The 26,328-nt window shown below is 45.1% G+C and overlaps 1 protein-coding gene across 5 annotated transcripts in view; it reads right to left on the bottom strand.

Moving 5' to 3' along the window:
* LOC143209766 (uncharacterized) overlaps positions 1-26,328 on the bottom strand; it is a 206,475-nt gene that overhangs the window by 37,852 nt on the left and 142,295 nt on the right. For 4 of the 5 annotated variants that reach the window (XR_013009142.1, XR_013009141.1, XR_013009144.1 and 1 more), the window contains one exon: positions 21,156-21,219. The exons of the other annotated variant lie outside the window; for it this stretch is intronic. The gene's annotated coding sequence lies outside the window, so the exon portion shown is untranslated. The remainder of the gene's footprint in view (positions 1-21,155; positions 21,220-26,328) is intronic. 5 annotated transcript variants of the gene reach the window in all.

Raw genomic sequence — 26,328 nt, 5'->3', positions numbered from 1 at the left:
ATAATCAGTATTCGACAAATTTAAAATCGAAATGAATAAGTATTATATTGCTGTAGGGAAGAGAAGAAGTGAATTGAAGCGGAAGGGTAGCTCAGATTTCGGGGACTTCTTTTTCCGTGGAATGGTAGCTGCGGGAAGGACGGGCCCCAATCACGGACACACGTCATTAATCAATGGTTCTGACATGGCGAACGAGGCCCTCTAAATGGCACTTTAAAGGCGATACCCTCGAGCCAATCAGCGATCGCGTGCCGAAGAGGGAACGCGCGCGAACGATCATTCTAGCGTTGTTCCCGCTCTCACGGATCGTCCGAGTTAATTTCACGGGTATTTAACGCGGTTTCGCTTAACAATGATTCAATCAAGTCGGATTTATTTGGCCGGGATTCGGCGGTTGCCGGCACGAGGCGGTCATTAGGGCTTCTCTCGTCGGAAACGCCTCCCAGCCTTTCGCTGGAATAAACGCGGCTATTCGATCTAGCCTTCGACGCTCACTGTGTACCTATCTTCCTCTTTATCGCACTGTCAGGTGCCTTTCTTGTTCGCGCACAGGCACATTTATTTATACAGTTACGCACATAATTGATCACACACACACTTGAAATCAGAATAACTTTTTTACGAATGGACCAAACGACTTCAATTTCGCTGTGAAAATCAATTTCTATGTCACTCCGGTTTGTTGCAATTCAGGTGGAAAATGTATATTTCGCATAAAGATCCGCTGTCTAGTAATAATAAATGGAAGCAGTGTCACGTACATAAAAAAAAACAAAATTGCTTCCCGAACGACCTAATATTTGACTTCAATACGAATTTATTTCATTACATTTATTTACGTAATTAAATCACGAATTACCATGATAAACGTCAACCATCGCGGCTAGATAATTTTGTGGTAAAATGTTTCAGTAATTTACTCGACAGCCAATTGTCGAAGTTTCAAACAACATTCGCGACGCAGGACCAATTATGGAGGACAGTTCTAGAGCACTGAAAAGAGTTTCCAACATCAAAGACACCATAGCACATAACTACAGAAAACTCACGATCTAATAAGTCCGCGACCTCTCTGCTCGGAAGTGTTTCCCGGTCGAACAAGAAAATCGTCTCTTGTCCCAGCACGGCCGCGGCGTTTGTAAAATCATTACGGGGAATTAGCATGAGTATCGTAGAGTTTAATCACGGGAGATACGGCCGGAATATTGAATCGTATTTTCAGGAAGGTGGATCGTGAAAGGAGAACAAAGGGCGGTTAGCGCGATTAGAAGCGTCTCGTGTGGTCGGTGGTTCGCCGAGCGTAAATATCATGGATGCCTTCTGTCGAGGTTGGTCTGGGGGTTGTCCTGTTCCGGGGGGTCGGGAGGGAGGGAGGGGGATCGGCAATTCGACGACCGGCGCGAAATGTTGTCAGCCAATTTTCTTGGCCAGTGCCTCTGAATGCCACAGATTTCCATCTAGGTCCGTCCTCGGTGGCGCCGGTGTATTCCGTTGCTGGATAAATACACCCTTTTCCATCCCCTCGAGCGGACGAGCGTCGTCGTCGTCGTCATCCTCATCCTCCTACGGCCTCCGCCTCTATCGTCCACCTCCGTCCACCCACCCCCTGGCCGCATGAACCACAACTGTGATTATAATTCGTAGTCCCTGCTGACAGAACCAACCACCACCGTCAACCCCGTTTCTCTGCTCTCCTTCTCTCTCTCTCTCTCCCTCTGTTCATCTTCGCTCGTCTCTCGCTCTTCCCTATCCCTCGTCTCTCGGCCGTCGGTACGTTAGTGGACGGGGATCGGACGCTGTGTAAAGGATTATGCACGCGGATTTAACTGATGAATCACATTGTCGTCTTGATTCGCGGTGGCGTTAATTTTCGGTTCCGCGCCCTACGTCCTCCGCCCTCCGCTTCTAAACGCGGCTGCACGCACGCGGCCGAAAGAACGCAGGCGGAAATATCGGTAGACTTGTGCGATGATGCCTGTGGAAATCTGGCTCGCCCCGATAATGTGGTTCCTTTTGATAACGATTGCTGGTAGTACTAAGTGACAATAATCGCCTGACAAAATCGTCGCTAACCGAATACTAAATCCTGCTGCAATTCTACGAATTGTATTCCCGGAAGGTGCATATCGCAGTCCTCTGAATTTGACGTGCAGCTGTTTAACTCCTTGCCCTACAATATCGTGCCAGACTCGTGATGAAATTTATGAACGAAGTCTAATAAATATGTATGTTATTAATTTCCTTTAAACCGAGACGAAATTCTATTTTGGTTTTGTTAATGTATAGTTATCGGAGAACATATAAGCACACAATAGATATAATAGATTTTCTCTTCTTTTTGGGAAGTTACGAACTACAAAGGAAGTTCTAATCACTGAATCCGTAAAATAAATCGTGGGGCAAGAGGTTAACCCTCATCCATCCCTCGCGACAATTTGACACAGTTTTCCCGAAATCAGTTATACTGTTCTGTTATTCGTAGGTAAGTTTGTCCGAAAAACCTAAATGTTAACCCATCAAGTTGAATAAAAAACCTCTTTTACCTTTTAAAAAAGAGATCTTTTATCACCGTGTCAATTTGACGCCGAGGGACAGATTCAGTTTGTGAAATGAGGGACAGATGAGGTATAAAAGTGTTACAGTTTAATGGAACGAGAAATTTCGTTTGTTTGCAACTTTCATTCGAAATTCAGATTCTCCGGGATTTTTTTTGTTTGATGCACGGAAATCGTCGCTGCGACAGTTTCCGAGGCTGGCGTTGGTTAGCTGTCGTCCAGGCGGCGGCCGCAGACTCGCTGCCATCCTAAAGAAGCACCGGTCATAAATTATTTGCGCGTCGCCCCGATGAATTCGATTGCCGTAATCTCGAATACTCATTACAGCGCATTAAGCAGGACGAGTTCTCCAAATAAGCGTCGCGGGGAAGGCTGGCCGATTAATTGCCGCCGGTAATTTGTCGTTTCCCGGCTGATTTATCGCGGTTCTCTATCCCCCCGCGAGCGTGTTCCCTTGTTCTCGTTTAGAACTCGAGGTTTTTGCCAGCCTCCTTATAGAAAACAGAAAAAAATTCACGCTACATGTGTTCGCTATAGCGATCTTCCCAGCCTCGTTAGATTACGCGGGGCAATTACCGAGACGGCAGAACGGTTTATAGAGTCCATCCACTACTCGACTAGATTTATCGTCGAGCGAATCGATCTATGAACGTGCATCGTTTTTTTTTATACCTCTGAGACTTGCCAGAGAACCCTGAAAAAAATGAACTGCACTGTTACTTGCACTGTTTTTTTGCACTGGTTTTTCTACTGCCTCCCCCTTTGTCAAGTCGTTTTCTACTGGTCAAGGAGTTGATGGTGTTTCGGAGAGAAGCAAAATCACAAAATATCAAAAGAAAATTGTGAGTTACATTGCTGAGATTGCGGATCTTAATACATTTATAGAAAAATTGAGTAGATGAAATTCAAAATTGTTGATAAATTTTTGAAAATTGATGATGCGTTAATATATAATGTTTCCTCTATTAAAATCATTAAAGAAAGGAATAACATTCAATGTAGTTTCTGTTCCTTGCAATCGATGCAGACAATTTTCATTTTGCATAAAGATCCGCAGTCTAGTGATAAATCACGATGAGTGATTTTGCACCCCATCACTAATTAGTAGACTACGGATCTTTATGCAAAATAAAAAATGTCTACATCCATTCCAAAAAACATTAATTATCTTATACAGTTGAAACACTGATGTCCTTAAATCTCTTTTAATATGTTCACTGCTTTAAATTGTACGTACCTATTTTCGTCATAAATGCAGTCTTCAAATTAGGATCATAAGTGGACTCTTATTATCAGAACAGAACAAATTTGTTTTTACAAGAACCTGATATTCATAGGAAAAAGGCAACTGATTCAGAAGCTTGATGTAACAAAGTTCGACAGTTAGTTTCGGAAGCGATTGTATTCCTCACCACCCTATCCAGCAGTTATTCTCGTCGAGCAAACAATTTCCGTTCGGTTCGGAAAGGTTTCTAATCCGCCAACATCGGGGCCCGCGAAGCAAAGCCAGAATTAACCGCTTCCCGTTCCCGAAACCCACCGCCAGAGATCTCCGGGGCTTATTAATTTCGCCAATAATGCCAGGGGAGGGTGCCGCCTCCGCACAGATGGCGTATCACGAGTCAATATACTTTTCCGCCCGCGGAAACCAACCCCCCCTCCCTCTCTCTCTCTCTCTCTACGCACGAACACGTGACGCCCGGACGAAATTTTCGCTACGCTAATCATCTCCTTTGACCTGTGCCAATCGCATATGGTTCCGCGACCAGCCGCCACTCTTTCATTCGACCAGATACTATTTCGACTTTTGGCCGACTTGGGTTCTCGATTAGGGGTTGCTACCCTAAGAATTCTGGCTGATCTGACAGATAAAGTTTAAGCTTGTATTTTCCTTTGTTATTAATAGACCGCTGATGCAACCGATTTGATGCATTTCTGATAAAAAAATCGGTAGGCGTATTATAAATTAAAACAGTAAATTATATATTAATAAACTATTGAACATATTAAGAAAACAAATAAATTTCTATTTCACTTCGGTTTGTTACAATTTAGATAGAAAATGTTTATTTTTCCTAAAGATCCTCCAGATATGGTTCTTCAATCTTGCAAGTGACGAAGAAAATTTTCATTTTGCACACAGATCCGCACTCTAGTTATTAACGACAATTTGTGGTTTCTTCGGTACTGTACCCAAGTGAGATTTGTATACGAGTTACAGCGTTCGATTTCTTACAAAAAGGAACTTGTAAAAATCATTTTCTGACTACCTAACTATCGTATAATGTACCGCTACCAATAATTCTTTCCGGCGAGATTTCTCAGCGGACAGAGAGCTCCGGCAGCAGCGGCGCGATTAAATCAAAAGCTGCATAAAACTGGGTAAAAACAGAGAGATAAGGGAGGAAGTCGTTCGCCGCGTCGAAATCCAGATTTCCCGAGCTTTTCTCCATTCTCGTGGAAATCTATATTTCACGGGGATCTCATGGACAGTCGTCGCACCTATTTATACGACGTCGAGTATACTCGACTTCTCGCGAGGAAACGCGTAGCGGCGAAGACGACGACGGCGACGACGACGAAGACGCTGAAGAGGAAGAAAACGAGAGCGAAGAATCGTGGAGGTGGTCGGAGGAGGGAGAAGAAGGCAGAACCGATGGTTCTGCCACAGTCGGGACACGATCGCGGAGCATGGACCCGCTTGGAGAGACGGGGAGAGAGAAAGAGAGAGAAACAGGGAGGTAGGGAGAGATAGAGAGTGATGGAGAATCGAACAGAGAGAGAGAGAGAGAAAAAGAGAGCAGGAATAAAGTAAGTCGATGCGGCATGAGTGTGTGAGAGGTCGCGTACGTTGCGGGTGGAACGAGGCAGACGAGAAAGGAGGCGATGGAAGGATCGAGAGGGAACAGCGTGACGAAGCTGCGGAGAGAAGCGAGAAAAAGAGAGACAGAGTGAGAAAGAGTCAGGGAGGAGAGAAGGGAGAGAGAGAAGGGAGAGAGAGAGAAAAAGGGAGAGAGAGAGGAACTCGCCCGCGCCAGTAGAGAAAGACGAGGAGAGAGAAAGGAGAGGACAACCCCCTCTTCTTCGCGGGTTGACTCGAACGCCGGCGATATCTCGACCAATCAAATCACGGCCCGGGCTCCGCCTTTTATCATTATTTTACTTGTTTTCCCTTTACTTCACCCTCATTGGATGACATTCTACGGGCCATTTCGTGGCGCAAAAAAGATACCCAAGCCCAACCGGCGACTCCATGCTTCCTCCAGCGGCCTTCGGTGCCCTCCTGGTACACACCTTGGTCCCACGGACCACCTCCGACGGTGATTCGGACCACGGTGCCCACGACAGTGGCCTCCTACAGCCGCCGGAACGATTTTCCACAGATTTTCACATAGAATCGCGTTTTCTCATACGTATCCAGCGGTCTGGTTACCCTGGGCTCGACGCGATGTCGAAAAATCACTGAAACTGCCTCGGAAAGGTTCTCATTAATAAACCTATCGAATAATTGGCTTTTTATTGCGCAATTAATTGAAACTCGAAAAATGTATATACTTGACAGAAACGGCAAAAGTGAATCCATTATCCGAACATCTGTCGTAAGATAAATCGCGGAATCAATCCTTTTATTATTATTGGAACCTTGAAATTCTACCGTGTCAAATTGCACCTACTCTCTCATGTTTGCCGTAAATGTATCAAATCCAGAATCTACTAATCACTGGAATCTCTGATATCTTCCAAGGAACAGTCGGATCTCCGTTGTTTCCACCCAGGACAGACCGCGGTGTCGAATGCCATCATTCCCAACAATCCTGCGTCCCTCCATGATCGCATGAAAGCGCGACAAGCTTGAGCTTCCGCGAACGAACGAGCGAGAGCCAGCGTAGCCGACGCGTTTGTATATTTTTGCTGATTTTTTTCGGATGTTCCGTTTCGGAACGCGCAATCGTGGGAACGGACCGGTCGCGGTTGGTCGGACAGTCGGTTTCCGAACACAAGAGCGGCTCTCGATGTCGAGAAGCGTGCTCTCGATTCATCGACTTCGTGATCCGGACGAGAGAGCGAATCAACGATGAAAGCGGGTCCGCGCGGGTACAACCGGGCTCGCGGATAAATTCGTATCGATTCGTCTAGCCTGGCGCATCGAGACCGTGATTGACGAGGTTCTCTCGTCAAGGATTATGCGGTTCGTTGGTCGGAACGAACGGCTTTGGGGCATGAGTGCGTAGACAAATACATAGCTGGTCATCGAGACCGCCTCCCCGATCGACAATTCCCAAACCTCGGAAACTGCGAGTGGGCTGCGCCTCGTCTGTAAAATTCTTCTGTTCTACATCTGGGGACACCTTGTCGAATTTTCAACGATCGGCGAATTTCTATTAAGCCGCGCTTCTATGTGAAATCGTCGCTGTTGGTTCGCGACGGATGCTGAGGAGATTCAGGCGGCGTTGAAATCTTCATTATTTCATGGAGCTATTTGATTCTGTGATATTGGCAAATCGGAGGCGTGCGTACACTGGGGAACTTTTCGGGACACCAGGGAAAGTTGGACATCGAAAAGTTTGAAAAGAGGGTTTGAAATTTCAATACTGGATCATTTGATTTCCCTCTGTTGTGATAAAACAGTTTCGGCAAGAACTGAAAATCCAAGAGTTCTTTTTTGGCGAGAATAACGATGATCTTGAACTTCTCCTCGAGGCGAATTCATTGCGCTATCTTTCTTAAAAATACACTTAACCCCTTGCCGTACCATTTCCTTTACAGTTACAGCGATTAAAACAGTGTTTGTCCCGAAAAATGTCGTAGAAGGGAAAAGAAAATTTATATTTTTTCAATCAATTCATATTTGTTAGACTTTGATCAAAATCTTCACGACGAGTCTGATTCGTTAAAATGTGGAAGTTAGACGCACACCCTGTAAAATCTTTGAGAATAGAGATGGTTGATAATTTCTCCCAGATTCAACACTTCTTCATCTTCCCGAAGAGCCTTAAATGTGTCTTCCGCTGAGCCGGTCGAAGAAGTACAGACTTCGAGCGTCGGCCGAAGAAAGAAATTTGTATCGAGCGCGGTACAAGCTTTCGTCCCGGAAAGAACCCTTGTTCTCGGTTGCCCTCCGTCGGCAGGAATGTTCTTTTAGGTACCTCGTGACCGTCCCCCGTGGGCCCCTTGTCCCCGGCGATCTTCCTCGCCCTCTTACCTCCGCAGTTTGCTGTTGGCCCGCGCGTTTTACACCGCTCGATATACATACAATGCTCTGCGGCGCAATGCTAGATCGAGAGCGTACGTAGGTGCGACCAACCGTTTCTGTCCTCTGTCGTTCCGTCTGTCCCCTTTTTTATTCCTCTCTTTTGGGGCACGCGAGAAGGCCCATCCGTCCTGGTCCCGGCCCCCACAGCGAATTTATTCCTGGTGAATTACGGGTTCTCGACGCACCTCGTCAACCTCGCGAGCTTGACTCTCTGAAAAGGTGTTGTCGCGAGAGAACACGCCCGATCCTCATACCGAGACACCAGAATCTCGCTTCCGACGAGGCTGGTTAATTGTCTCGGGCCAGACAAGAGTTACCGATGCAAATTATAGCTGCGAAATCGGTGACGGGGACCATGGAATGCCAAGCCCCGACGCGACGCAATGTTTCATGCCTCGTACAGAGATTATGCTCGCGACAACGATCATTCGAAGACTAACAGCTCGTTCATACACGGCGGAAACCATGCGTTTTCGATCACGCTATTTTTCTTTTCGATCGTTCGACCGCGCGGAAACGCGTCAACGAATACGAAGACGTTAATGGAAATAAGACCCGTGCGGTTTCCATCGTGTCTGAACGGGTGCTAATGTGGAAAATATTTATTCCGGAGAAAGATATATAAAGTCTTAATTCTGAAATTCTTAAATCTTAAATCTTAAAGTGAAAATTGTTGAAAGATTTTCAATATTGAAGATGTCAATACATGATTTCTGCTCTATTAAAATCATTAAGGGAAGAAATAGCAAAAAAACATTGTAGATTTCAATACTTGATTTCTCCAACATCGAATTTGGTTTCTATTTCTTGCAATCGATGCAGCCAATTTTTATTTTGCGATAAAGATCCGCAGTCTTATTTATACGGGGTGAGTCGCTAACGTTATCACCTCAAAAATCCTTGTTGTTTTCAAAGATTCATTAAATGTTTTGAGGACAAAGTTGAATGGTAAAATGGGGCTCACGCGATACCAAAAAAATTTTAGTTCTTATGGGGAATGTTTGAAAACATTCCATAGCGTTGAAGGACCTTAGCATGCTTACTACAAGTCTCACTGGTGATAAACGTATTCTGCTTCCATATTTTAGTTTTATAAGTTCTTCTGTCCGTGATCTTGAGTAATTATAGTCACTGAATTCGTAATGAAAGGGACTATCATTGTAGATGTTTAAAGAGGTACAATTAAAAAAAAAATAAAGATGATCTTGATATCTCTAAAAAAAATTATATAAAAACAAAAATGTTTTGGTATCGTATAAACCCCATTTTACCATTTAATTTTGTCCTCAAGACATTCAATGTATCTCTGAAAACAACAAAGATATTTGAGGTGATAACGTTAAGTGACTCACCCTGTATACTAAAGAAAAAGTCCATTCGATCAAATCCATCTCTGCTGAATCAGTGAAAATCGCGATATCAAAAAATCTACTGCGCCGGGACGAATTAATTCGTTCTCGCAGCTCGATCGATTAAAGTCGCAGCCATAATTGGTGACGAATCATCTCGGACCGTTTTTCGTTTCCGCCCTGTTTGAACGGGGTCTAACTCGAAAGGTATTGAGACCACATTTGAGAGAGAGGGAGAGAGAGAGAAAGAGAGAGTTTTATTAAGAAAGGAGTCTGTTCTCCGACTTCTTCCTTCGTCCAGCATTCCGAATAACAAGGAAGTTCTCCGGCAAAGAGCTTGTAAAGAAAGCATGGCCTCTGTCTACAGTAGTGAAAGTCAGAGGGGGGAAGGTTAAATTTGGAATTTGCGGAGCGAAAGAGACAGAAAGCCAGGAGAAGGGTAAAGCGTACGGAAACCGGATAACGATTTGTTCGAAAAGCAATATAGCGGGCTATCACGGTGCTCGAGGAGTATGAGGCGAAGGAAAGCGAGAAGGATGAGGCGTATGGGGTGCTTCGGTATACGTATAGAACGTGGCTCTATGTGTGTGTGTGTGCGCGGGGTGCCCTTTTCCTGAAATTTGCATGAGGTATTAAAGCCCGGTGGCTGCGTTCACCAGCGGAGTTCCTGTTTACCGACACCGAATGCCGAGGATCAAAGGACTTCTGGCAGACTCGCACCTCTCTCCCCCTCCTCTCTCTCTCTCTCTCTCTCTCTCTCTCTCTCTGTTTGGGGACACACGGACAGACAGACGGAGGAAGAGAGAGAGAGAGAGAGAGAGAGAGAAACAAAGCGTTCGGGCCTCTCTGTTAGAAACCAACCCCTGACAACTTTGGAGATAGTCGGTGGTTGCGTCGCCGCGGCCCTTTGTCGCTAAATCGTCGATCGCGCGACATTTGATTTCCTCAGGAGTGGGCTCGGGGATTACGCTTGTCGAGCCGAATCGCTGACATATCGGAGGACCGAGGATAGAGACCTATCCTCCTTTGGGACTACCGTGTTGTAACCGTGATTCCCGGAGCCGTGGCACTGGTTCCTCTAAGCTCGAGAGCGATCCTGATTGCTAGGTTACCAAACGGAATCGAAGTGCGTTTTGACCCAAGTGAAGCAACGAAGCTCGGTTACCTGGAATTACAAAAGTTTGACTGGGAAGAGTCAATACACGAGAGCCTCTTAGATAGTACAGTAGACTCCCATATTTATTTTATATAAGATACATGGCTGAATAAAAATTCAACAGAGTCGAAAATAATGTACACCAGCACCCTCTTAAATTGTATTAATCTGCCCACTGTTCTACAGTTCACTTCCTAACTTTTAGTACGAATTCTGCTACACACTGCAACATACAATACACAATACACATACAGTCTTTTGAACCTTCAGTTACTCGCACTCCACTTTCTACACAACTGGTTACAAGACATCTTTGGTCGACACCTTTGTTTATGCTTGGAACACTTAATTTGAAGATTTCAGATTGTAAATACATGTAAATACAAGTTTCTGGTCGCGTTACACGGTAGTCTGCAGTATTTACAATGAAATCATCGACGAACAGTGAAAAACAGATCTTCTCGTTCCACTGTATCTTTCGGTTGGTTGTTCGCGTAAAGTTGCCGGTAGGAAAACAGAATCGACAGAGCCCGAGTGGTCTCGAGCGATTAATTCGCCGGATTGTGGAGGATCGGCGCGAGTCGTGCGCAATCAGCGATCCGGTTAGAACGAGGAAGAACCGCTCTCGGCATTCTCGGTGGCCGATTATCATAATTACGAGTTAATTACCCGACGGGCCGGGTGCGTGCAGCGTAAAGAAGACGCGTGTTGGCGAACTTCTCGGCGCTCTCCGCGATGATCATCGGCTCCGGCAATTTCACGCGCAATAAAGTCTGTGGGAGGATGAGGAATCCGTGGTTGTATTCCGCTCGCGGAATCGGCTGCTCTTGTTCCGGCTGCGCGAAAATCGAAGCTTAACCGAGACCGATGACACGGTTGCTCGGCTCGCCGCTATTCGGCTGGTTTCTTCGGGAAAGACGAATGGCCGACGGATCCTTGGACGCGAACGACCGCGGACCAACGATATTCCAAGAATGTTAACGCGAGTAATCGTATTCTTGCTCGGATCGTGCCCCGTAAAAACGCTAGCTGGCAGTGATGTATGCCGTCGGGGGCACGCATCGCATAAGTAAGGAGGGCCTTGGGCCCATTCATCAGCGTTAGGGGGAGGGGGAATAGGCCCACGGTGCCCGCTCTTCGTTCATCCACCCTCCTCCTCCTCCTCCTCCTCCTCCTCCTTCTTCTTCTCTTCTTCTCTTCGTCCTCCTCCGCAGCTTTCTTTTGCTTCTGCCCTCGCTTCTTTTCGTCATCGAGTCCCGTGGCTCGCCGCGACGAAGACGACCAAGGGACACTTTGTCGAGCGGGCTCCCCTCGGTTCTATCAGATAACAGGATTCCTCCTTCGATGATTCACCGATCACTCTGACGGCACGATCATCGAATCGCCTGTCCATCGAGCTGGTCGAGAACGTTCTGGGTTTCGTAGAACTTTGTGCGAATTTTCGTTGCGGAGATCAGGTCCTCGTTAAGTGTTGGAGCGTTTTCCATGGCGATTGCAAGGTATATTTATTAGGTTGGAGGGAAGTTCTGTCGTATTTTAAGCCTTTGCACTCGGAACTATTTTGACAGGAAAACTAAACATTTCTTTTGACCTAGAATATTTTTACAGCATTGCTGTATGGCTTATTCTATATAATTTAATGCGTTTGATTAATTCTGTACCGCTTTGTCATAAATTATTTCTAATGAATATTGTTGTTTTTAGAAAATATCGTACACAGGTTACTCATCAATTTATTGATTTGCTGAACCCCAGCGCCCGCCAAGAACATACCATCCTATCATCTTTCAGTCAGGTAGAACGTTAGAAACTATTGCAGGAGTCGCTGTACTATCTTTATCGAAAAAAATACTGGCAACTACCGGTCCTCAGAAAAAGCATAAAACCGAAACATGAGGACCGCGGAACGTGTCCGCCGGCGGACATAGGGGTCCAGGGAGGGGTGGCCGGTCTCTGTCCGCATCGTTGCAAAACGGATGCATTTCGGATGCAGCTGCGAGTTCGTTAGAGCGTCTAACGCGCGTGTGCGAGCCCGAATTGTTTATGCGCGGTGAATGTAGCCGCGGCAGAGCGCCGCGGAGCGCACGTACGCGTATCAGAGAGCGATGAATATGCATACCTTAATTCGCGGGGCTAATTGAATAATTTGTAAAACGCGGGAACCCCGGGCCGGGCCGGGCCGAGCCGGACCAAGAGAGAGAGAGAGAGAACGGGCTAGGACCTTTTTGCATTCCCCATTCCCTCCTTGGTCGTCGTTCCCGTGCCGAGCGTTCTCCGGCTGTCCGACCGCGGAATGATATCCTTACGGGTCCCGAACATCACCTGGTATGGATAGCTCGCCTAAAATGCGGTTTGGCGCCCGTCGGTGCTCCGGGAACGCGACACCCCAAGTCCCTGGGCCCCAATTCATGGTGCAACGCGTGCCCTACTCGACCGATGACCAATTCTATTTGTCAGGAAAGTCGTTCTACCGTTTCTTCTCCGCTGCCTCGATGAATTCGTTTACCGGCCAGCTTTTTACCAGAACACCGGAACGTTAACGTTGTTCCTCGCTGATACACTCCCGACATTTTAATGACGGATAACGATCCGGGCCCCACTTGTACAGACTAGGCCTGTTACTTTCCTTCGAACGTCGAAGATTTTCAAGCCTTCGAAGTTTCCGTTTCTAAAACTTCGAGGATGATGACAATCGGAGTTTCGAAGCTTGGATTTTTTCCTGAAACTTCGAAGATGATGAGTAGACTGCGAATCTTTATGCATTTGTGAAGAAATTAGCTTGGTGAATTTCGAATCTCCGTAGTAAATTATTAAAAGATTAAAAGAAATATTTTAAGTATTTGAAGAGAGAGAGAGAGTGCTTTTGAGACAATTTATTTTCTATTGCAGTTGACCTTAAGTGATCTTGAATGACCTTCGTAATAGATCATTTGTCTTGAATCACACTGTTAGAATATAAATAAAAAACTATATCGTTCCATTCAAAAAACCGAGTTGAGTTATTTTTAATTTGTATATTAAATATATTTTTTGATAACAGGTTGTACTTATACATAGATTCTGTGAATGATCTGGCGACGTCGCATGATCCAGTTATCTTTGCTTCAATGGATTCTCGATTTTCCTGTATACATACTATACACATTCCGTGTCAATGGGTTCATATGGTCTACGATTTCTACAGATAAGAATGTGCCTCCACTGTTTGTAAATTCCCAAGAAGACCACGATGGACTTGCTAGATCCCCTAATAAATAAACCGATGCCGCGCACAACGGCTCGCTAATTAGCGTACAATTTCGTAACCCGTAATTAATATCGTTTGCTGGGTTAGCAACGGGTCGGAAACGGATTCGGGAAAACGTTGGGCAGTTTCTCTGGCTGGTCCGAAAGAAGAATCGCGACCAAAACGAAAATCTCGTGTCCTGCCGCGCGCATCCTGCCGGGCATTAATTCTCCGCCGTTGTCACCGGCAAGGAACATGCGTATTCATGAGACACAGCGAGGCTTATAAACGTCCAGCTATTAGCGATACGATTAAAATGTGCATTTCTCGGCGTTGTTTTAAACGTGACCCCGTCGGGTACCCGACCCGTAACTCTGACCACCGTGGCACACCACCGACCATGGGTCCAGCCTACCTAACCGGGTTTCACAGCTCGACGTTTTATTTCCTCGTTCCGTGTCCCCGCTTTATCTACCGGAAGAAATAATAATCCGGCCGCTTCGTTTTCTGTTGGACCTCCCCTCCCGGTTTAATCCGCGCGCGCTCAACCTCGGCCAATTAATTTACCCTTTTTACCATTTTACATGCAGCGCCGCTTCGGACCCGATCTCGTCTTCTGCCGTCGCTCCGGACAGATCGCAACCTCGTACTTCTCGAAGGATTCATGTGATCGTGGTACAGTTTGTTTGTTTGTATTGTTGCTGTTGTTCGCTTGATCAACCCTTTGCACTCGGAGCTATTTTCATTCTGCAAACATTTTTTCCGATCCAGAGGATTTTCATTTTACACGATTTCTTTTTCGGTAGATGCATGTCAGACTGATTTATTAAGCGTTTAGTAATTTATTCACACATTCACCAGAATCGCGGATTTGACTTATAGTTCGTTGGAATTTATGTTAGTTCATAAATTAAGAACAAAATCAGTCTATTTGTTCTTTAGAAGGAATTGAAGCGACGTTTCTTTCGAACTGCAAAGACGTGTTTCTGCGCGTGCCTCTGATATACCGTTTTTGAATAAACTTATAGTTTTCTTACCACACAAAGAGTGTAGTTTATATATTCCGCTAGGAATATATATTAGGAAGCTATAATAAGACAATAGATATATAAGAGAAGGAATATTAAACCTTCCGACGGCGAAAAATATAGTGTGTGTGGAAGTTTCGAATTCGCATCTTATTAACTGAATTGGACGTAATCAAAGTGATCGATGAAAATCCGTTTTTGAATAAACTTAATAGTTTTCTTTCACACACAAAGAGTTTATATACCCATATCCCAATACAGTTAGTCAATTTGATACGTTTCGTTGTGAAATGAGGGACGGATGTGGGGAAAAAATGCAACGAAAGACTATTGAATTTTTTGGAGCATTTACAGGAAAATCCCCGTGAAGTAAAGGTGACCGTAACCAGAGAGGATTTGGTCACCGTAGGAATAATAACAAACGACAAGGCTTACGGGATGACCTAATATCGAGCTATCAGCTGGCTGGATCGGGAATACATTACCATTCGTAAAGGATGAGGAAGTGGAGGGGAGAGGATTGGCCGCGATTGTTATCCGTTCGAAAACCGTGGTCCTGTTAGAAGCCAGTAGGTAGGCTACGATCGATGCCTTCGATCAATTAGCCGACAAGCGTGTCGACGCACAGCCGACGATCGGCCTCGACGATCTCTCACGGCGAGAGAGAACGGGAAAGATATGAAAATGAGAAGAGGGAGGGTCGATGAGCCGGCGCTAACTTCGTAAACGCTTACACGAGTCTCAATTACTCGACCCAACATTACCGCGATTATTCACATAAATATGAATACAATATACATACGAAACGCGCGTTCCCGCGCGTCGACGCCAACGCCGACGCATAACACCGATCCACATCTAGCCACGGGATTTATTCAGCAAACAGAACCTTCGATGAAACGCGAAATTCGACGGGAAACGCTCCGACGAAGCACCAATTAGCGCAAAAAAAAACCGTTTCGCAAGATAACTGTTCGCTCCGCTGCCGATGAGGAAACGGTTTCGGGAAAAAAGGATGGCTCCTCAAGGCTCCGGTGATGCAACACCGAGACGATCTGGCTTCCGGTCGTGTTTTCAACTTGAAAATCTTTCTTACCATTATCGGCGGTGTTGTATTCAATTAATTATAGTATTTTCTTTGTAGGATACAACGGAACTAAATCGGAAACAAGTGGACAATATACATTATACATATGGGTTCTAACTTGAATGGTGGAGGTTTTAGGAATTGTAAGGGCTAGAATGTGGTATGGTCAGAGTTTTGAACATGACAATATTTTGAGTGAAAAACAGGAAGCCGGATATCAATGTAGAACGAAATGACGTTGGTATACATCGGCGGTGTTTTCGTTATATTTTGATTCTGGAATTGTTGACGGCGTTCTAACGTGATTCGACAATTCTCCCGCGGTTTTGGCAACACGAAGGAATCGCAATGAACGTCTGAAGTCGATCGTGAAAAATCGACGTCTCCGGGCCAGCGAAACAGCCGGAGGCAGAAGTATTATCGGTGTCTTCGTTGAGGAATTTGTCGGTCCCGTGTCACGGCGATACGCGTCCCCGATATCGGCCAATTATGGCCGGATTGAGTCATAACGATTCTGGTTATGTTAAACACGAGTTTCTCGGCCCGTTTTCGCCGATACCCTAGCACCGCGGTCGGCGCGCCGCGATACAAGATAGCGTGAAAGCATTCCACCCTGGCTTTAATTGGATACTTGTCTTTCTCGGTTGTTTCTCGCGCGCGCGAAACACTCTGCTTAGCGTATAGTATAGATAGATACGTTTTCGCGTATAACCGTATTCGTGCGATGTATACATATACGTCACGTGTAAGAGGGAAAAGAACGCGTTATCGCTTTTCACGGCGAAACGCTCGGCCAACCGGACGCTCGCGATAGTCTGTCTTCAATAAATGGGGCGTAATATTACGTATAGCCGGCTTTCAGTGGATGGGTGTCGCCGTCTCTTCATTTTTATGTTTTCTACACCGCTTACCATGGAACACCATCGCCTCGTAGTCCCCTGACTCTTTCGCTGTGCGTTTACATCTTAACTTTGATCGTGGTCGCGATCGCGACGCTCGATTCACACGGAATTCAGTGATCGGCCACGGGAAATCGGAATTCTGCTCGCGTGGAGTAGTTTCGAGGTGATGGAACGATGGGGAGTCTCGGAAAAACGGTCCGAGATGGCTCGTCGTCGATTAAGGCTGCGATTTTAATCGATCCAGCTGCGAGAACGAATTAATTCGTCCCGTTGTAGTAGATTTTTTGATATCGCGATCTTCACCGATTAAACAGAAACGGATTGATTGAATGAATTTTTTCTCTTTAGTATATAAGACTTAATAAACGAACCGTGGATCCTTCCCCGGAATAAATATTTTCGCGGAGATCTTATTTACATTAGCTTATTTACAAAGAACAGAAGGGAACTATATATATCTACCAATGATTAGACTTCGGATCTTTATGCAAAATAAAAATGTTTTGCATTGATCGTAGGAAGCAGGAACAACATGAAACTTGATTTCATCCCTTCAGGACTTTGTCACATTAAAAGCAAGATTACAACATTCTTGAATTGTTTAAATCATTTGCTGTTTTACGTTTCACCCAATCAATTTCTTCATAAATGCATCAAGATCCGCAGTCTACTGATGATAATACATAGAAGTTGGTCGTGGACAGTTTTCCAGTAAGATCGCGCAAATGATCGGGTACGGGGACGAAAAAGTGGGAACGAGAGGGGCGAGGAAGAAGGGAGAAGGAACGAGGACGCGCAACGTGGGATAATAACTTGATTACGGCTGCGGCGATGTTTTATCGAAAAATCATAAAGCAATTAATAACGTTCATTAGAGACAAGAGCCGGGAAGGCGGAGGAGTCTTCTCTTTCCCTCTGGCGGGGGCCAGGCAGCTTACACAGCGTGTAGGACTCGCGCGAGCAAGGCGAGCGGGCGAGTTGCGCGTCCGCGCGTTCACGATAGCAATTCCGTTTGATAGGTAATTAGACGAGGGAGCCCGGTAATTGCGTTAATTGAGGCCGAGACGAAGCGCGTTGGAACGTTGCGCAAAGCTTGGCTAGATATATGGAACCGTTCCGTTCCACACGCACGCAGCCCGTGGTCTCTCTAATCGCTCTAATCGCAGTTCTTCTTGCCTGGAAATAACGTCGGGAATCGTCTGCGAACCCGTCTCGAGTGCTCCCGACGCGTACCTCGTTTATCTCTGTTAGACGTCGCGGCGAGGCTCCAAGGAAATCTCCTTTCAAGGAACGCCACCGTTTTGCAACGGTCCGAACAATCTGGCGCGTTACCACCGAGAAAAAATATCCTCGGAGAACGCCCCCTGATTTTGCCGTCTCTTTCCTTCGAAAATCACAAGGATCCTCGCGTTTTTTTCCCAGCGTCATCATCCTTGACGAACGCCTACGATTTTGCCACTCTTTCCTTCGAAAATCACGAAGACCCTCAGATTCTCTCCAGAGATGACAGTGTCGAAGTGACAAAACCGTGAAGAATATCGCAGTCCTCCCTTGAAAACAAAAATTGACGTTTCCTCTCCTTCGTATGAAATCAACGAAGAATCTCGCGCTCGTTCAATGAACAAAAATCCTCATTGAAGAGCTTCTCGTTTTTCCTGTGTTTTCGGTTTAACCCCTCGACCATCTTGGACCCCTTCCACGAATAAAATCGAAGAACTGCACATTCCTGCCAAGATAAAAAGTCATTCGTCCAATATCGTCGATCTTTTCATCCTTTCGCGAGAAGACACGAAGATCTTGTGTTTCTCCCTTCCAAGTTTCTTTCGAAGATCGTTGAAAATTAACGATCCGGGGGATCGATTCGACCGAGTCTGAGACGCGTGTCTGCAGGCTCCACCTTTGATCTCTCATCTTCGATCCTTAAAGGGTGTCGATAACCGGGATTGCCGATGAGTTGCGGAATTTAACGCTCAGCCGAAGATGTACGGTTTTCGCGGCCGGGATATATTTCACGGGAGGCTGGATCGTAACGATCAACGGACTGTTTGCACGGATGCTACTCGTCCCTTAATGCGATCCTCGAGGATTTATCGCAGGAAATTCCGCTCTCCACCTGCTTGGCTCGATCCGTCGAAGATCGAGCGTCTCTCGCAAGTTTCCTGCTATTTCCGAGACGGGATCTTTCTACTTTTGCTGCTCTGTTAGAATTCTAAAAGGAGCTGGTCTCGATTGGCTCGTTACTTCGCGGGACACCCCGTATGTACACGCGACGGAAAAGCCTGTGGAGACCAGAATTCGAACGACGACATCCTGTACATCTGCCGGTGGTCTTGAGCCTCTCTTTCTCTCCCTTTATCTTTTTCTCCATTATTTTTCTTATTTTTTTTTTGTTCGCTCCTTCGACGGAGAATGTCGCGCAATAAAGCCGCCACCGTCGGCATAATACAGCCGTAAGCCCTTCCGATATTTGCCATTTTATGTAACGTCTACTTACGCGCCGAGCCTCATATTAAAGTCAAGCAAGAAATACGGCGAGGCCGCGGCTGTAAGCACGTATCGCCAGGATCACGATGGAAATTACGGGGAAATCTCTCACCTTAGCTTCCGTCAACGCCACCACCCGTTTCGCGGCTCCTCACGTGTTCCGACAAACGCGATTTCAACCCCCTGCACCACCATCTATTTTACAGTTATACTGATTGCATCCTCTTTGCCGTCCAAGAATCAAAAACCGCATCGAAAGGATACGCTTCTGTGTATGAGGCTGTGTCCAATTCGAAAATACAATACACTCGTGATTTCGAGTCACACTCTTGTCACGAAGATGTTAAACAAAGTCTAATAAATACGAATGTTACGCCTTCCTTTTTAAATCAAATAAAATTCGATTTATTTGTAATTTCATTCGGATTTTATGCATTTATGACAAAAAAGAGCAGCCGCAATTTTAAACAGTAGAAACATTAAAAGAATCTAAGAGCATCAACACATTACTTTTGTCCTGTTAACAGTATTAAAGGAAGTAATCAATTTTTATTTGGCTCCAGAATCTTGTAATTAATGAAGAAAATTCTTATTGTGGATAAAGATCCGCAGTCTAGTAATCAGTGTTTAAGTATTCAAATAAATGTGCGTGTGTGTGTAGCCATACAAAAAATATAAATTTTCTTATTATATCTCTTCTACGACATTTTAGGAGAGGAAAGGCGTGTTTTAATCACTGTAACTATACAGAAAATGATACGGAAAGGGGTTAACAATTAAAAGTTTACCGAGCTGCTGCATCGTGTAACTTGCAAAGGAACAAGAACAAACAACAACCACGGTCAAGGTAATGTAATAAAAGGTAAAGGAAGGTAATATAACATAATAAATCTCCTAAAGTGCCGAGAGCCTCCGAAATGGACGCAACATTCGATTGCAGATTTGGACAAGTTCGGACACCCACGGACTGTCGCTGATCGAACGTCGTCATTCGTAGATAGATATTTATGAGGTAAAGTTTACGAGTGCCTCGCGGCGGTGTATAATGTAATTTATATGCACGCTTACCGGCGAAACTCGGCGCGGAAGGAAGGAAGGTCGCGGGACTTAACAGTCGGATTACTTCTGAGTGTCATTCCGCGGGAAGTTTGCGGGTTCATTTGAATATCGCGCGGCCAACTTTTATAACAGTCTCTCCTTGGATCTATTAGCCGTATCGCCGAGCCTTTGTTCGCCGAATCTGTTTGGCTCTCGGCGAAAATGCTGTTGCGACCGCGAACACGACAATTCTGTTAGGTCGTTCGGAAAGTAATTTCGTTATTTCGTGTAGAGATGGCATTGCTCTTCCATTTGTTATTACTAGAGTGCGGATATTTATGCATTTATGAAGAAATTGGTTGAGTGAAATATAAAACATTAAAGGATTAGGAAAATTTAAGAATATCGTAATGTTGTTTTGAATGTAGCAAAAAAAGTTATTATAAGAGAATAAATAAATTTTTATTTTATTCCTGATTCCCCCCCACAATCAAAGCAGAACATTTTTATTTTGTACTTTCATTGGTTTTTGTAGATCGACAACAAGCATTTTTTGTAGATTTTTATAAGGCATAAACGCATAAAGATCCGCGCAGTCTAGTTATTACTTAATCCTATTTTAAATCGCAAAGTCGTGGTATATAGTATATGTATATTGACAGCTGACATTTCGAACTCCATTTCCTGTCTTGTAGTGCTTTCTAACCTTACAAGCAATTTTTTTGCAAAATCGAAGTACGCATTTCCATCACCTTTTGCTTTTTTATTAGTTCAAGGGTAAAAATGCAATGCATGTTTAAGGGGAGCATATACTATTTTTTCAACATTTTTTATGCGACGCAAATTTCATTTCAAATAAAGTCGCAAATACTCGTAAAAGTAGAAATTTACTTGGACATCAGTCTAATATAAATGTAGAAACAATATTAACGTGTACACAAAGTACCACGGAACTAAAAATCGCTCTATCTATCGGTAAAGCAAAAATAAAGCAAATTCTCAAACGCATTCTCTAAGATAGCTTCCGAAATAGCTCGCAAAGGTGATCCTGAAGACAGTACAAAGTGGAAACTCACCATCCCCTATCAATTCTCAGGCCAAGAAGCGATCAGCGAATTTCTTCCGCGGTATTTCCACCACCTGCAAGACAAAGAAGGCCACGATTCAATTTGAGAGGGCCGTGTGTCGGGTAGGGAGTCGCGTTTCTCCTGTTTCTCGCCACTTTGCAGGGTCGAGACGCGATAAAATGCGCGCACTGGCTATCGCGTAGGATCGCGCGACGGTACGGAGCGTTATCCGCGAAGATCAAAGAAACAGGTCGAATAAAAGAGGCGAAAAGGGGGCCGAAGGGGAATCGAAAAAGTCGTTAAAGACGCGCCCTTGCGATAAGTCGACTGCGTGAGAGGAGCGTAACGATTCTACAGATAGAGGAGGGGAAGAGAGATTGAGGGAGAGGGTCTGAGTAGCCATTTAGCGTGGCGAGCAGGTGAGATTGGCGAGACACGCGGTGACGAAAGATAATTTTGTCTGGGTCTTCAGGGCGACGCAGACAAAATAATTAGCCAATATTCCTGTCTAATTTTTCAATGATTTTTTACGAAGAAAATCAATTTTTGAGAATTTTCATTTCGGCCAGGAAGGGTCCATTTTTTATTGTAACATTTTATTTTACCAAACAGTGCTAATTTGTTTGCTTATCCGATGTCTATGCAGTGTACCAACTCTAGAAAGTTTGTATAACATGTTGGTTGTTTAAAGAGAAGCTAAAAGAGAATTGGCCCTGTCTTAACCAAAGAAGATGTACGGGTGATTCTTAGGAGACGTGTAGAATTTTCCAGATAGTGTGTATTCGGGTAACGTTGTGTACGGTTGTGAGAATTGTCTACTGGTCACCGAAGTGAAAAATTACATCGTTGGACTGTGCAATCAGCCACGGTGTTGTTCACCGTCATGTGCCCTCTGCCAGTTCCCCTATTCGCTTATCTCTCAGGCCAATTGGATAGATCAACGATAGACCCGCCGGTGTCTATAAAACGTGACAGGTTGCCTCTCGAACGAGACAGGTGCATCTTTCCCTCTGCGCAGCTCGGAAAGATGCACCTGACCGGCTGCCTGACCATCGCTCCGGGGAAACCGAGCCACCCTTGTATCTCTATCACCGGTAAATTGCCACGAAACCTCGATCGTTTCTCGCGGCGATGATTAAAGAGCCGACGATTAGCTATAAGTCATTGTTAGTGAAGTGTTAGGATATTCAGGTCGATTTTAGAATGTGTTCCAGTACGAATTTTTAAACGTGTTAGGACTTGAATTAAAGCTGGAGGATCGCACTTCGCGAGAGGGCCACAGAAGTTCAAAAAGAAATGCGGTAGCGATTCGAAACATTCATGGAAACTGATCTTCAAACTTCTGTTACACCGAAGTATGACACAACGTTGTCGAACAAAGTGATCGACATCTGTTAAGAATAATTCAATAGAGTAAAAGTAGCCTTTAAGAATTAAAATACCGTTCGATCGAGCCACCATAGCACAACCGGAGACGTAAGAACTTAATTTACGTTCATAAAATACCCGGCTAGCTTTTTCTCTGACTCGACTAGCTATAAACTTCGAACTTGTTCGCACCTCTCTGGCGTAATCCAAGCTCTTAGCAACGTTTCCCGGAGCGCCGACGGATATATATATACGTCTGCTCTCCGTAGAAGAAGAAAAAATAGTATCCCGCGAGCGAGCGAACCGACGCGACGCAACGGCTTTCGACGAATCCACGCTCGCGCGGAGGAAGAAAACTTAGAAAAGTCGTGTCCCGAGTAAATCCGGAATCGCGGGATTATCCGAGATGATCGCCTAATAGCTTTAGGAAAGAATCGACTGGAGGGGAACTGCTTAAAATTAGCATAAGCCCCGACTCGGCCCGCCTAACGAGCGGAAGAGCCGAGACCCCAAAAGTGCTGCGACGAGACGCGAAAAAAAGAGAATACAAAGAAAGAGAGTGAGATGGAGGAAGAGAGAGAATAACGAAAAATCAGCCGTCACAGTAGCGGATCTCGCGACCATCTTCTTCTGTCGCGAGCTGATTCGTCGGTCAATCTTCCAAGATACTCGCGCGCTTCGTGCGCGTGTGGTCCAATTAACCTGTTAACCGAGACAGACAGCTTAACTCGTCGATTGTATTCGTCTGGTGTCCATAAATCTGTTTTTCCATTTATTAACCAACCGGCTGTTGAATTTAATTGTACCATAACGTCTTGCACTAGCAATTACATAGTAATTACATTTATTACGAGGTAATTCCCTCTTGATCGTTGCTATATTTCGTTAGGATTGCAACTTGTAGATTGCAATGTATCCTGCTGAATGTTATCTGTAATTTTTAAATACTGTACCATTTTCATGATTTTCTAAATCAGTTGGAATTCTTCAAGAATATGCTTGTACAATATGTAATGGTAATTTAATAGTAGAGCACAGCGATGATAAGTTTGTGTAGTGTTTGTTTCAACTTTCACAAAATTGTTCTTCGGTTTACTTCTCTGCGATCGTGGGCTTTCGCCGAAGCGCGTGTTGTCGAGGGGAACGGATGCTTTTACAGAGATCGTGGGCTATCACAGAGATCCTGGGCCTTTAGAAGGGCCGAGGGGTATCATAGCGACCGAGAGCTGTGTCAGAACCCGCGGGCTTTCATTGGGACCGTGGGCTTGCAGAAGTGCCGCGTGTTCCTGCCTGAACCACGCGTTTTCACGAAGCAGTTGCATTTCGGCCGAAAGTTTGAACTTTTCCCGAGACCGTGGGCATTGTTGGTCACGCGTACCGGCGCGGCGTTTTCCTAGTGTATGTATCGCTGTCGGTCTGCCACCGAGCCGTCTAGATCTCTTTTGATTTAGCGGCGCCAGGGCTCGCGCCGCTCCACGGAACGCGTTGCAAGCTTTAATTGGCTCGAGCCAAGTGATTTACGAATTGAGAAAAGAAAGCGTTTCGTTGGCCGTCTGGCTGTCTAGCTCGGTGGCGGTCGCTCGGATGAAACCGCGAGCATAGCTACACTGGCACGCCGTTGAACGCGATTTTCATGGAAATTATTAATTAGCTGCCGTCTGTGGCGAGCAGTGGTTGCCGAGAGAATCGAGCGAACCAGAGGGAAACACGACAATGGCGCTTGTAGAAACGAGAGAGACGCGAGGTGAAGGGACCCTCGCATCTGATGCGAGTTTAACGAAGCTCCGATAGAAATCTGACGGGAGATTCGAAAGACGAGGCAGAAGGAACTCGCGCGTGCGCCCGCGATCCTCGGCGCGAGCAACAGTCCCCGTGAAAGAGAGAGGAGAACCTCGTCGCAAGCGTCGTCGCCGGGACAGAGCTTTTTCCAAGAGCACCGAAAGTCGTAAAATGCCCAGCACCCACGTAGACGACGTGCGTCACGTACACACCGGTGGCCCGGCTCTCCACGTTCCGCCGTGTATTATCGTCGCGTATGGTACAGTCCCTCTCATCAATGATGGAAAACGCGTACACGAATTTCGAGCGTTCTCACAGAGGGACCGGATTCACCGCTCTGAGCTCAAACCCTCCCAGCTCAACCTCGGGGTTAAGAAACTTGCCGACAGCTCTGAATCGCTCTCCGAAGCGATCCAAACCAACATATTATTATGTTCCCATCGACAACCCTATGTGTAGCTGCAACTTCGAGTGTGAAACTCTTAACCACGTCTTTTAGCAGTGTAATTTATACAATACGCAAAGATCATTACTGTTGAACAATCTTTTTAAGTTAAGATTTCAGCTGTGCCTCTGGACGTTTCTATGTTTTTGGGTAGGCCCAATGTCGAAGCCTACCTGAAAAAGTGGTATACCCTTACTTTTATTTTAATAGTTTGTAGCGGTTGCTTGATCTGTATACTTTGGTTTTGTTTGTATCTAACGTTGTGATAAATTTCTTATGAGATTTTCTCAATAATAATAAAAAAACGTATGTTCCACGAGACTACGAGCCTTGCAGTTTGCTCCTCGTTAAACCCTTAACACTCGGAGAGAGAGAGGCGCCATTAAAAATTGCTGTGCCATCATTCAAAATATTGTTTACATTATTATTAAATATATGTCAGTATGTCATCAGTGAAAATGTCGTAAAACTTATTCTAAATGGTAAAAAATTGGCTTTCATTTCCTCTTGAGAATACGAAATGACTTCCGTGAGGAAAGTTACCTGAGAATGATTATTGCACAATTTTTCAATAACAGTTCAGTGCTCCCCTTTAATTTTGATCAATTAAAAAATAGTACTGTAATTACATCTACTGTACAGCGACATACAGAATAGACGTCTATTCGAAAGTGAATAGCGACAAGGAATGTTTCGGAAGAGACGCCGCTATGACCATTTGCGTACCTGAGATTTCTTCTCCGATATGCAGGCTATAAAACACGGTGAACCTAATCGGTGTACATCATGATTACTCTCATTATTATATAGGTACGTCAGCTCATACGCATAAGCATATTCTCCTTTGCATTTCTCAGTGAATAATGATCGATAAAGACCTAGCATTATTATTAACTCTAATCTTAATCGTTTTACCATTATCGGCATCGTCAAAGTGTTTTTGTATTAAATCAATTTTCCTGTCCATGCATGTACAACAACAGAAATTACAGTGGAGCCAATAAACACCACTTAGATATGAATCAACACCACTTTCTGTCGTTCGTACAATATTAATCATCGCTAATGATATTAATTTTGGATCTTTCTGCACTTGTTGCACACGAAACTGCATATTCAAGCATTTGTGATATTGTAAACTATGAGATAAGCTCGATCTAGGAGAAACTCAATTGTGCAATAATCTTCTAGCATTGCATCTTTTCTTCCCCAACACAGATTACTCGAAATTTGTCTAAAAAATCCCAATTAACCCAGACTTCAGCGGACTATTTCCAACAACGAAACCAAAGTTTTAATACGCGATTTCCTAGGAGCGATCCGCGATCGATCTCGTTGTCGTCGTCTGCGCGGGCCGTGCGAATGTCGCGCGACAGTAACGAGGATCAGCGTAAAAGTTTATAACTTAATGGCTGTCGCGCCGGTATAAAATCTTAATTTTATGCAGGTCTAAATGACCGGGGCCGGCCGTCCGGCGCGGAGAAGCCGCGTGCTCGAGACCCGTAAATTAACGGGCGCGCTCGGCAGCGCGGTTTTGGTAGCCGCTCGATGCTCGAGCAATTAAAAGCGACGAGTTAACGAGCGAACCTA

Source organism: Lasioglossum baleicum, chromosome 6, assembly GCF_051020765.1.
Source record: "Lasioglossum baleicum chromosome 6, iyLasBale1, whole genome shotgun sequence".
Classification (NCBI taxonomy): domain Eukaryota; kingdom Metazoa; phylum Arthropoda; class Insecta; order Hymenoptera; family Halictidae; genus Lasioglossum; species Lasioglossum baleicum.
The sequence above is the reverse complement of the archived record's forward strand: the minus strand, read 5'-3'. Positions and strand labels throughout refer to the sequence as shown.